The sequence below is a fragment of the Hyla sarda genome, chromosome 6, assembly GCF_029499605.1.
Source record: "Hyla sarda isolate aHylSar1 chromosome 6, aHylSar1.hap1, whole genome shotgun sequence".
Taxonomy (NCBI): Eukaryota; Metazoa; Chordata; class Amphibia; order Anura; family Hylidae; genus Hyla; species Hyla sarda.
Genome location: NC_079194.1, coordinates 153,072,925 through 153,084,845, shown reverse-complemented (window position 1 = coordinate 153,084,845; position 11,921 = coordinate 153,072,925). Strand labels below are relative to the sequence as shown.

General features: G+C 46.7%; 1 long non-coding RNA gene across 1 annotated transcript in view; it reads right to left on the bottom strand.

Annotated features, from left to right (window-relative positions):
- Positions 1 to 541: 541 nt before the first annotated feature.
- Positions 542 to 11,921, bottom strand: part of LOC130276345 (uncharacterized) — an 80,900-nt gene continuing 69,520 nt past the window's right edge. Inside the window, exon 4 of the long non-coding RNA XR_008845093.1 lies at positions 542 to 947. This is a non-coding gene — a long non-coding RNA (uncharacterized LOC130276345). The remainder of the gene's footprint in view (positions 948 to 11,921) is intronic.

Sequence of the window (11,921 nt, the reverse complement as noted above, 5' to 3'; positions counted from 1 at the left end):
GATATACAAGTATGTAGTCACAAGAGGTTAACCCTTGATGTTTGCTGCATATAACATTACCTCTATGCCCCTATGTGTATGAGCTCGGCCCCACGTATCCAATACGATGTATAGACATCGGCGCGGTGAATACATGATGCTGGCATATAAACCTGCCGAGCTTTAGACATCAGCACGCTGGAACTTATTCCCCCGTGAGCCGCCGCCAGCAGGTTGTCAGCATGCGTCCAGGCACAGACGCCGATATCGCTACCCAGCCACAGCGATACCACGGCGCTGAAGCCGCTGGCGCCACCGCGTGCCCGGCCGCACAGAGTGAGCTGCAGCGTTGAGGTACCGTTCCGCCCTACCCCCCAGCACCCTGGGTCTGACCTCCCTCTCCCCCAGGCCCCGATCTTACTTGTTTAGCAGCGGAACGTAGAAGCACTTCGGATCGTTCTAGCTGCCGATATGCTGGTCCCGTGCACAGACGCTAGACACCCACTGATGACGTAGATGACCAACTGAGAGCGTCAGCTAGAAGTGAGTACGAGGGCTGTATTTATGAAGCCAAGCTGCCCCTCCCACAAATATGGCTAATGATTAGCCTACCACATATGCTTCTGCTGTGATATTTCATATGGAGAATACTGTAGGAGATGGGTGCCACCATGTGTGACTGGAGTGTCACTTGTCTTCATTACTCCTCTGGTGGTTATGTGCCTCCCCGACAGTAAACTTGTCATTTCCCCAGGGAGTGCCTTTAATTTAGGAACATTGTTTCCTCTCCTCTTCTGTATTTAGTGCTTCCTCCTTACAATTATTCACCATCTTGATGAGTATAAGATGAGATTTGGTCACTCCCCGGGGGATCTCAGCATCCTTCCTCTGCAGATCAATCAGTTTTCTATGCCGGAGGTTCATACTCTGGACAGTCAGCTGCATTCTCTTTGTATTTCGTTGCCGACCTGTGTGTAATTCAGATGTGAAGGGCAAAATAATGAGTCAGTCAAATAAACCAACAAAGAAGAAATAACCTACCGAGTGAGCGCTCACTGATCAATACAAAACATTGGGATATTGAGTGATGTACATTTCCATTAATCTGACCACCCAGTGGTTCAGAAAGCCCAGTAAGGCTGTATTCACACAGCGTTCAACTAAAAATGTTCACTGTATGCATCATGAAAGCCTCTGTCAGAGGGTATGCATCGGGATAACTATTTTTTCTCTGCATAGGAAAGCATAGCAAAGTGCTCCTTTCTATACTTTTTTGCATTGTGCCCAATAGCTGCTGTATGGTCAAACAGTGACATACATCAGGGATATACATTGGAGGTATTGTTTGCTATGTCATATAAATATGGTGTGAACTAACCACAAATAAAGAGAAAACTCTGAGGCACATTGCATACACATATATGTGAAAAACAACCAAGGAGACAGGAGCAGGATTTGATGGTATCCCAAAGACAGCGGTACTCAACAACTTCATTTTTCAGCCAAGTGTATAATGTCCAAGTGAGAGAAGAATTATAAGGGTTATCCAGGAAAAAAACTTTTTTCATATATCAACTGGCTCCAGAAAGTTAAACGGATTTGTATATTACTTCTATTAAAAAAATCTTAATCCTTTCAGTACTTATGAGCTGATGAAGTTGAGTTGTTCTTTTCTTTCTAAGTGCTCTCTGATGACACGTGTCTCGGGAACCGCCCATTTTAGAAGCAAATCCCCATAGCAAACCTTCTACTCTGTGCAGTTCCCGAGACAAGCAGAGAGGTCAGCAGAGAGCACTGTTGCCAGACAGAAAACAACTCAACTTCAGCAGCTGATAATTATTGAAAGGATTAAGATTTTTTAATAGAAGTAATTTACAAATCTGTTTAACTTTCTGGAGCCAGTTGATATAAACAAAAAAGTTTTTTTTCCTGGAATACCCCTTTAAATAAAGTGGATCACTCACCAAATCTGAGTTAGGTTCATTTGTTAGTCATTTTGACATGACATATTGCAAGGCCTCGTTCACATTGCCGTTGAGCCCGCTATTCGGAGTTCCGTCAGCAATCTGGCCAGAAGAACAGGAGTTTAGCGGAGAATAAAATACTGCAAGCTATATTTTTTCTCTGCTAAAATCCTGTAAAATACTTGTTCACCGAATGACCCCAGGCGAGTGAATGGGGGCCATAGGGACCCAGCAGTAGCCTTCTGCATCTGTTCCGTTTTAGGGTCCAATTGACTCAGAAAAAAAAAAAAAAAGCCGATAGAACCCTTAACGGGTCGCATGCAAACGGTTGTGTGAACCTAGCCTAAGATTAGCAGATATATGATGAGATATTCCAGCACTGGTAGTTCTTTTAATGTGGGACCATGTATACTGTGTGCAATTATATATAAATAATAAAACCAAGGCAACATTAGACTTTATACTATGTATGCTCACTGACCATTAACATGCACAATGATGTAAAGAGGAGAAGACTATTGTTACCTCAAATAATAAAACTAATAACTAGACGGTGAACTAGAAGAAATTTCTGCTGCGGGAATGCATAATTTCTGCTGCCGGAAACACGAAGCAGATTATTTATGTGTGGATGAACCCTTCTAGGTCCATGTTGCAAAACCAGGTGGATTGGACTTTTGTAAGAGCTGGGTGAATCGGGTATGATGCAGTATTTATAGAAAAGTCTCCAGAAAATAACTTTCATTTCAAGGGAAAGTAAATGGAAAGGCAGATGTGGTATTAGCATAGAGTCTAAGCTCCTGTGAGCAGGGCCCTTCTTTTATTCTAATTGTCATATGTTCTGTAATGTGCTGCAGAATATATTGCTGTGTAATAAAGATTATTATAATGTGTACAGCGCATGTACCCACATAGTGAGCAGGGTTATCAAGGCATCAGGACCCCTACAAGAGTCTCTGCTCTGAAGTGCCATTCATGCTTCCTCCCTGTTAATGTCTTTTTCATGATTTCATCCAGGGCTGGGCGGTATGGCCAAATATGTGTATTGCGGTATTTTTGTAACTTATGGCGGTTCCACGGTATATAACGGTATTCCCCCCTCTTCCCCCCCCCCCCAAATTAATTATTAGCCCGATGTTACCATCGGGGTACTACTCACGTCACCTGCAAGTGCTGCTCTCCTCGTCCTCCTGTTTGTTGCGGCCGCCGGCGCTGACACTATACTGTATCCCTATGCCCGGGCTGCAAAAGGTAAACAAAATAAACTTTAACGCATGTTCCTACGTTGGCCTTACGCTGGGGACGTGAACGTCGGACAGCCGTCAGCCTATCACCGGCCGCAGCGATGTTCCGCCTCGGCCGGTGATAGGCTGAGCCCACTGTCATGTAAGAAGCCGGCTTCTTACATGACAGTGCACTCAACCTATCACCGGCCGAGGCGGAACATAGCCGCGGCCAGTGATAGGCTGACGGCTTTCCAACGTTCCATTCCCTAGGAAGCTGGTCTGGACCAAAGGGGAAGGTGAGTTAAAGTTTATTTTGATTACCTTTTGCAGCCCGGGCATAGGGATACAGTATAGAGCAGTGGTCTTCAACCTGCAGACCTCCAGATGTTGCAAAACTACAACTCTCAGCATGCCCGGACAGCCAATGGCTGTCCGGGCATGCTGGGAGTTGTAGTTTTGCAACATCTGGAGGTTGAAGACCACTGGTATAGAGTGTCAGTGCCGGCGGCCGCAACAAACAGCAGGACAAGGAGGGCAGCGCTTGCGGGTGACATATGTGAGCAGTACCCCGATGGGAACAGTGTAGTGCTGGGCTGATAATTCATTCATTCCCGAGGGGGAGGGGCCAAACTTGTATTGCGGTATGGGTTAAAATTCATATCGTGCAGCACAAAAATTTCAGTATTCGGTATGAACCGGTATTCATCTCCATTCTATCCTTTGAGCACTCACTTTCCTGCAGAGTAATGTATGTTCTGTTGTCTCGGGGGTAGCTCTCACCTCTACACTCCACCGTGCACTTAACTTTCCCCATACAGCCATGCTCTATTGTGTGACTCAAAGCTCTGAATAGTGTATCCCTCTAAGAGCCTATATAATGCAGGGGATTTGAAGTCGCCCACACGGTGATGGGTTCAGTCCGTGAGTCACTGGGATGAACCTCCAAGCTGAGCAGACAGTGGAGGATTCTGATCTGTTGTTCTTTATATAGGATCTTCAGTGATGCAGCAGATGAGATCTACTCCCCGTATACCTCTACACAGCACAATGGAGCTATTACCTATTAACATTTGTCAATTGCCTCAATAGTTTGACTTGTCATGTTGTCACTAACCAAGGACATATCTGACAAAGCAATATTTTTATAGCAAATCTTCTATCTATTCTCCATTGGGAGCATTATATTCCTGTACATAGAAGACTGCGGTCTTCAGTCCGGCAACAAAACCTGATATGGCCCAAAAATGAGCCGACCGGGGTCACTATAAGACTCTGCTCATCTCATTTAAATGAATGGGATACGCAGCAGCCGTTTTTTATATTTCCCCGCTGGATACGGCAGCCATATCACGCAATTGTTATGTGCATGCATTCTAAAGAAAGAGTTGTGTAGTTGCCCATAGCAACCAATCATTGCTTATTTCATTTTTCCGAGACCTTTTTTCTAAAATGAAAGAAGCAATCTGATAAGGAAAATGTGGTGCTCGGGGATGAAGGGAGAACAGGGGTGTTGCAATGTAGTGTTGCTGGGTAAAGGATTAACTCTTGATTGTCGTGACGCCAGGGTGGGGGCTTCCTCTAGTTATATATGTCCTACCGCCACCCGCCCCAAGAACGATAGGGAGGAATAAAGGATTGTCCACAGCCAGAATTGTAATAAACTTGAAATAACTTTACTGCAGATTTTATGCAGGATGAATAACAAATAGTCTTTTGCAGAGGACTGGGACTTAGGCTCCTCACAGGTTGGCTGGGACTTTGTCGCTAATAAGCTTCGATGTTTGCTGTACGCTGTTCCACTGAATTTAGGGTTATGTTTAGGTTCCGTAGTCACGTAGGATTGTTAGGATGGAGTTGGATTAACTCATGGTTTAACAAGGTGCTGAAGTAGTAGGCTTCAGGCCTAGATTGTCTTGTCACTGCAATAACAGATCTGCTTACTTGGAGATCCCAAGGGAAAGAGCAAGAGCAAAAGAGAGCGATTATTGGATATAGCGCCCTTATATACTGAATGGGCAGGATCAAAGCTTATTGGTCACCAAACCTGTCAGTCCTAGTACAAAGCATTATGGTACATCAAATGACCTATCACATGACTCAAAAGGTCCTTTGTGGTGTCCCGGTACCGTATCGCATCCAGTACCTGTGTGTAGAAATCCCCATAGCCAGAGTCCCTAGGACGTCGGGGATCTTCTTGTCTAGTCCACCCCTTGTCACCTATCATCTAGGTATTACTTATCTAGCAGTTATTTAGGATTTATATAAATATAATTGTACAAATGTATATAAATGGTTAATTACCTGCACCGAGTGTAGCAGGACCTGCGGGTCACGTGATCGGGTAAACTCTATGGTTTTTATGCTTAAGGACCTTTGGAGGTCCCTGTGACGTATTTCGTCCATCACTCCCTGTAATAGTGAGTGACAGTTACTCGGACCAATCCAAAACGGCCCTGCCCATATATGGGAGCGGCGGCCATTATTCTCTCTCTTGTTCCCGGGCTGTCAAACAAGCAGGATCTGCGCAGCTGTCTTCCGCAGTGAGTTAGGCCCAAGCCTTGTGGCAATGGCTGATTAGAATCATGAGTGTATCAATCCCTAAGCACTCTGCAAGATCACCGGACCTTATCTATCCCCTAAATCCGGACGGATCTTCGCAAATTACCCTAAATTCTCAGACTATATCAGAAGTCAAGGTCCGCTACAACTCTCAGTCATTGAACTATATAGAGACTGTATTCCTGAGACTGTTACTGTTCATTGGATGTACCGCAAGCATTTAAGTAAAGTTGTTCAAGTTCAACTATCTTGTGGACCTTAATTCATTTTATGCATGCACCTATCGTTACTGGGAAGGGCGGCGATAGGCCGGAGAATTACCTCAGCATACTAGCCCTCAGCCTGGCGTCACAAACTATAGGGTTAACCTTAACCCCTCATCTATTGAAACAACACCCCAACTACCATACACCCCCCAAGGGCTACCACAAAGCCTTTTTGGCATCACAAACAGGATTCGGGTGTGTGCCTACTACAGTTGCCATTAGTGAAAGTGTACTCCCCCCCAGAAAACGAACTTTATTCATGTGTTGTAAACCGTGTTGCTATGCATGGGAGCAGTGTCCGTGGTGCGCCATACAAGGGGGCCACGAGAAAAGAAAGGGGGGGGAGGCGAAGATTTATCTACAACAAAAATGTGTAAACTGCGCAATGAGTTCATGCTGCGATTCTCTAGTCCGGTCGGCAAAGGCGGAGCTGAACTGCTGCCGGAAAAGCGTGCGAAGAAAGCCCGCGCTGCACCACGCCCCGCCCCTGGGTGTGGCCAACAAGCCGAAAGGGAACTCAGAGATACAGGAGTCATTTCTGGAGGGACCCGAAGTCGGGGCTGCACCGATAGTGTCCTTCCTGACGGGCGCCATTTTGGGGAAGCCCACAACAAAAGACGCCACGCACAGCGACCTCTTCAGTCTGCACAGAGAGCGGGAGAGTACAGACATGGCGGAGAGCAGCGTTCCACGTGGTGAAGTTAGCAAAATGGCGCCGGAAAAGCGGAAAGTTGTGGCAGTCGCAGCCCGACTTTTCCAAGAACTTGCTGATCGTCTGCAGCGGTTGTCATTGGACGAAGAGGGGGCCTGCAATCTTCCCCCACTGCCTGATGATGAGGACGATTGGCCAGAGACCCCTCCAGCGGAGAGCACAGGGACACCTGGAGGTGCATCACCGGTGAGATTGTCCCCTCACCACAGAACCTGGGGCTCGTGGGCCGAGAACCCGTCGGAGGAGTCTGCTGTGAGTACCCTGCCAGAGGCGGCCTATTCTTCCTCCTCCAGCCCTGAGGTCATACCTCGATCAAGCTTGCCAAGTGCACGACCGTGCTCACCAAAATTGCCGCAATGGGTGTTCGGAGATGAGCAGGAGCTGATCAAGTACATGCACAGAGTACTTCAACCATTGTCTGGGAAGTCACTCCCACCAATCCCAACTGCAGAAAAAGAAAGGGCTCTTCAAGAAGCCGAGCTGGCCAAATTGAGGAGAAAGCACGGTAGCATTTGCCCCTTGAGGATAAAGTACAGTGGCAAGAAAACACCAAAGAAATGGAGGCATTGTACATTTGGAAATGGGATCACCCCCTAGAAGGGGAGGAGCCATTGGAAAGAAGAAGAGCAACTGAGGCCAAGTTCGACAAGGTCAGAGGTTATGGGACACTCCTTGACTGCCACACTGGGCAGACCATCCTCGTGAACCGGCGAGCAGTGCAAAGGCCATATCTCCATAAGAAGTTCTACACCTTGGAGGTGGGTGAAACTGTGGAGTACACCCCCGTCCAGAGCCTTCGTGGAGAATGGGCTGCAGCGGTCACCAGACCAACAGCCCCAACACAGCTTCCCTTCAAGTATTTTCTGTCAACGGATTGGGAGTCCGATCCCTTCAACTTGAGGCCGAAAAGGTCTGCTCCTAAAGCCTCCACCAGCTTACCCAAGGAGGAGGAGCCTCAACAGTCAAGTTCATCATCTTCTATGTACAGCAAAGCGTCAAGTTCTTCATCTTCTACATACCGTCGAGAGTCAAGTTCTGCACAGGGTGAAGAAAGTAGGCCAAAGTTGCGGCCACCCAAGTCAGTACCTAGACCCTCTCGGAGCAATGAGAGTTTGTCTGACCATGGGGTACCAACATATGTACCTAGGCCCTCTCGGAGCCATGATAGTTTCCCTGTCGTCCCTCAGCAGCACAAACGGGGGTTTCCTGCCCCTTCGTGAGCCAATAGGACACAGGAATTTTTTAATGAAAAGTAAAAGGCACCTCCCCAAGTGTCTATATAATGTCCGTCCGCCTACAGCACAGTGAGTTTTTTTTCTGTCCTGTGAGCCGGACGTGTTGCCTTGTCCCGCTCTCTGCATTTTTTTTCTCTTCCAGACTAACCTGTGTAGTTTTCTTTTTTTGCGCAGTCGCCTTTCCCGGAGCCCAGCTGCTTCTGTGGAGAGCGCGTCATGCGCGACGTCACTTCCGGTGACGTCACCGGAAGTCGCTTCCGGTTCCGAGCGTGGACGAGGCTATATTCTTCAATTTTTTGTGTTCTTTTCTGCCAGGTCCTATACTTACCTTCTCTATTATTCAATGCTGTCTAAAATTCACTAGTGTTTAGGTACTATTCTTCCTTTTGCCGGTTCTAGCGGACCGGAAGTCAGGGGGCGCGGCTTGGTTTGTTTTGGCGCCGCTGCGCCCTATTTAAACCTCTCCCTACCTAAGCTCAGTCTCTTTGAGCATGATAGTGTTTGTACTCTGTTGTGTACACCTGCTATTCATTTTCTTCTTTGATCTTTGAAGTCGACCTTGAGCCCTTATTCTGTAGGTCCTCATAGTCCCTCTCCTCTGCTTCCTTCTCTTTCTTTTTGTTCTTGCTAAACAATTTTTTGTGTGTTTTTCCATTAGACATTCTCAATGGATTCTGGCGGCTCTGGTGATCGCAGGGACTCTAGAGGAAAGTCCACTCATAAAAAGGGACACATTGAGTGTTCTGTATGCAAGGTTCCTCTCCCGGATGGATTTAAGTTCTCTACCTGCAGTTCATGCCGTCCCCGGTTACCCCCAAACTAGGAACCAACCATGCAGGACATGTATGTCTGGGTGAAAGACCTGGTAGAATCCTCCATTAAGGAGCTGAAGGATTCACTTGCCTTAGCCCCCCTCCAGCCAAAACTCCTAGGAGGGGTGAAGCTCCCACATTAATCCACTCTGAAGAGGAGTTCAGAATAGTGGATGAGGAAAATTCTTCCTCCTCGGAGGAGCTTCCATTGAAAAATTTCCCAAATTCATTAGAGCCGTGCAGACAGAAAATCTGCCGGAAGGTCAGGAGGAAACCCCTTTAACCTCTAAAGGTCCTAGAACATTTTCCGTAGATGATTCTATTATGGATTTAATCAAGAATGAATGAATTAATCCAGAGAAAGCGCCTGTATTAAATAGGCATTTCAAGACGCTTTTTCCACTAGATCAGGCAAAATGCAAGTTTTGGATATCCCCTCCCAAAGTGGATTTCGCTATTGCAAAGCTATCGAAGAGGACCATCATTCCATCCAAGGATGGCTCTAATCTATCTGATCCTATGGATCGCAGGATTGAGGTGACGTTGAGACGTTCCTATACCACCGCCACTAGCCAGACTACGGTAACTTGCGCACTTTCTGAAGTTATTAAAGCCATGAAATCTTAGCTCTTTAAGATCCAAGATGACATAGACTCGGGCGTCAGTAGAGAGGATATCTTAAGATTCTTTAGATATATTAACCTGGGCATGGATTACTTCAGTGATGCCAATAACCAACAGGTTAAGCTGGCTGCACGTAACATGTCCCTATCCTGTGCCGCCAGAAGAGCGCTTTGGATAAAGCACTGGCCTAGTGACACTTCGTCCAAATATAGTCTTTGTGATCTGGAATACGTCCAGGACAAACTCTTCGGTCCAGAACTGGACACGATTATGGAAGAACTATCCAACAGGAAGGGGAAAAACCTTCCTGTCCCTTACCGGTCCTTCTCCTCAGCGTTCCAGACCCAGCAGAGGCTTCTCATGCGGAAGAGGCGCTGGCTCCTCCAGAAGAGGAGCATCTAGAGGGAAGGATACTAAGAAGCCAGAATTTTGACTACCTGCCAGTAGGCGGTCGTCTTCTCCACTTTCTTCCAGCTTGGAGGCTTACCATACGAGATATGTGGGTACTAAACATTATCCGCAGAGGTTATTCTCCACCCCTAACATCTCAGCCTCCAGAAAGATATCTTGTGTCTACTGTACCCAAGCAGCCAAAACTGAAGATTCTAGAAGAAGCTATTCTAGAACTCATAGCTGTACGGGCAGTAGAATCAGTGCCTCTCCTAGAGAGAGGCAGGGGAGTTTACTCCCCAGTATTCCTAGTTCCAAAACCAGGAGGAAAGTGGAGACTAATCATAGATCTCCACTACTTGAACAGGTTTATAGTCAAGAAAAGATTCCGCATGGAAACTATAAGATCCGTAAAAATGTTAATCCAAGAAAATGATTTCATGACGTCCCTGGACCTCAAGGACGATTATTTCCATAGTCCCATTTCAGTCAGTCACCGGAGACTACTCCGTATTGCAGTTCGGATCAAAGGTACTTTTCATCACCTTCAATTTCGGGTACTTCCCTTCGGGATCTCTACAGCCCCCTTTGAAGAAATTTCTGGGATTCCTCATAGACTCCCACAATATGACTATCTCCCTCTCTCCCGAAAGGAAGGACAGAATTTCCAGGGGTTGTCAGTTCCTGCGAGTTCCTCGCAGTGTTTCTCTGAGGACTCTTATGAGATTCCTGGGTCTCCTATCCTCCTCAGCAGAGGCAGTACCTTGGGCCCTCTGGCACATGAGACCTCTTCAGTCCCAGATTCTGAGGTGCTGGGACAGGAAAATTTCCTCCCTGAATACCTGCATCAGACTCCCCCTTACAGTACGCAAATCCCTCAGTTGGTGGAAAACACCTCAGGACGGAATGTCCCTCCTAGAACCAAGGTGTTTGATTCTTACAACAGACGCCTCATCTTCTGGAAAGAAAGCTCATCTTCTGGGGAGCTCATCTTCTGGAAAGAAAAATAGCCGGGAAGTGGAGTTCAGAAGAACTCCCCTATCATCCAATGTCAAAAAATTAAGAGCAATATATTATGCCCTGCTGCATTTTTAAGGTAAGAACGGACAACATGGTGGCCGTATACTATCTAAAAAAACAGGGAGGAACAAGATCTACTGTGTTACTTCAGGAAGTAGCGAAGATCTTCAGGTGGGCATAAGCCAGTGTTCCCAGATTGTCAGCTGTTCATATAAGGGGCATAGAGAATATCTTAGCAGATCGCCTCAGCAGAGATCTTACCATACCAGGGGAATGGACTCTCAACCAGAAAGTTTTCCGCCAAATTGTGGATCTCTGGGGATTCCCAGACATAGACTTGATGGCAACAAGAAGAAATCGTCAGGTGGAGAAATTCTGCTCCCTATATCCTTCAGACAACCCCTGTTGGACGGATGCAATGACAATTCCTTGGAATTTCAGTCTGGCTTACATCTTCCCACAAACTTCCATAATACCCAGGGTATTGATGAAGATCAGACAGGATCAGGCCTCGGTGATAGCGATCATTCCTTTTTGGCCCAAGAGATCCTGGTTCTCCCAGCTCATCCAGATGAGCAGAGGAGTATACTGGAAGCTTCCCCTCAGGCAGGATCTGCTGTCTCAAGGTACACAGCTTTGCCAAAACCTCAGAACCTTCAATCTGACAGCATGGAGGTTAATAGGTCCTTATTGAAAGCCAGAGGGTTTTCGGACCGTATTCTGAGCACACTTTCTCACTCTAGGAGTGAGTCTACTAACAAAGCATATGCCAGAATAAGGGGGATCTTCCACAAGTGGTGCCTTGGTAAGAATATTAATCCTGCCAATCCTTCTATTCCAGCCATACTAGAGTTTCTCCAGGACGGCTTTGACAAAGGACTTTCTCCAAACTCCATCAAGGTTCAGTTAGCAGCTTTATCGGCTTCTCTTCACAGATGATTCACGCAGGATCCAGTTGTCAAATCCTTTATCAAGGCTCTAACCCCCTTATGCCCTAGAACTATTTCTCCAGTGGCCCCTTGGGATCTTTCGTTAGTTCTCCAACAGTTGTGTACCGAACCCTTCGAACCCCTAGAGGAAGTGGAGCTGAGGTTCCTCACTCTAAAGTTATCTCTGTTATTAGCTGTCACTACA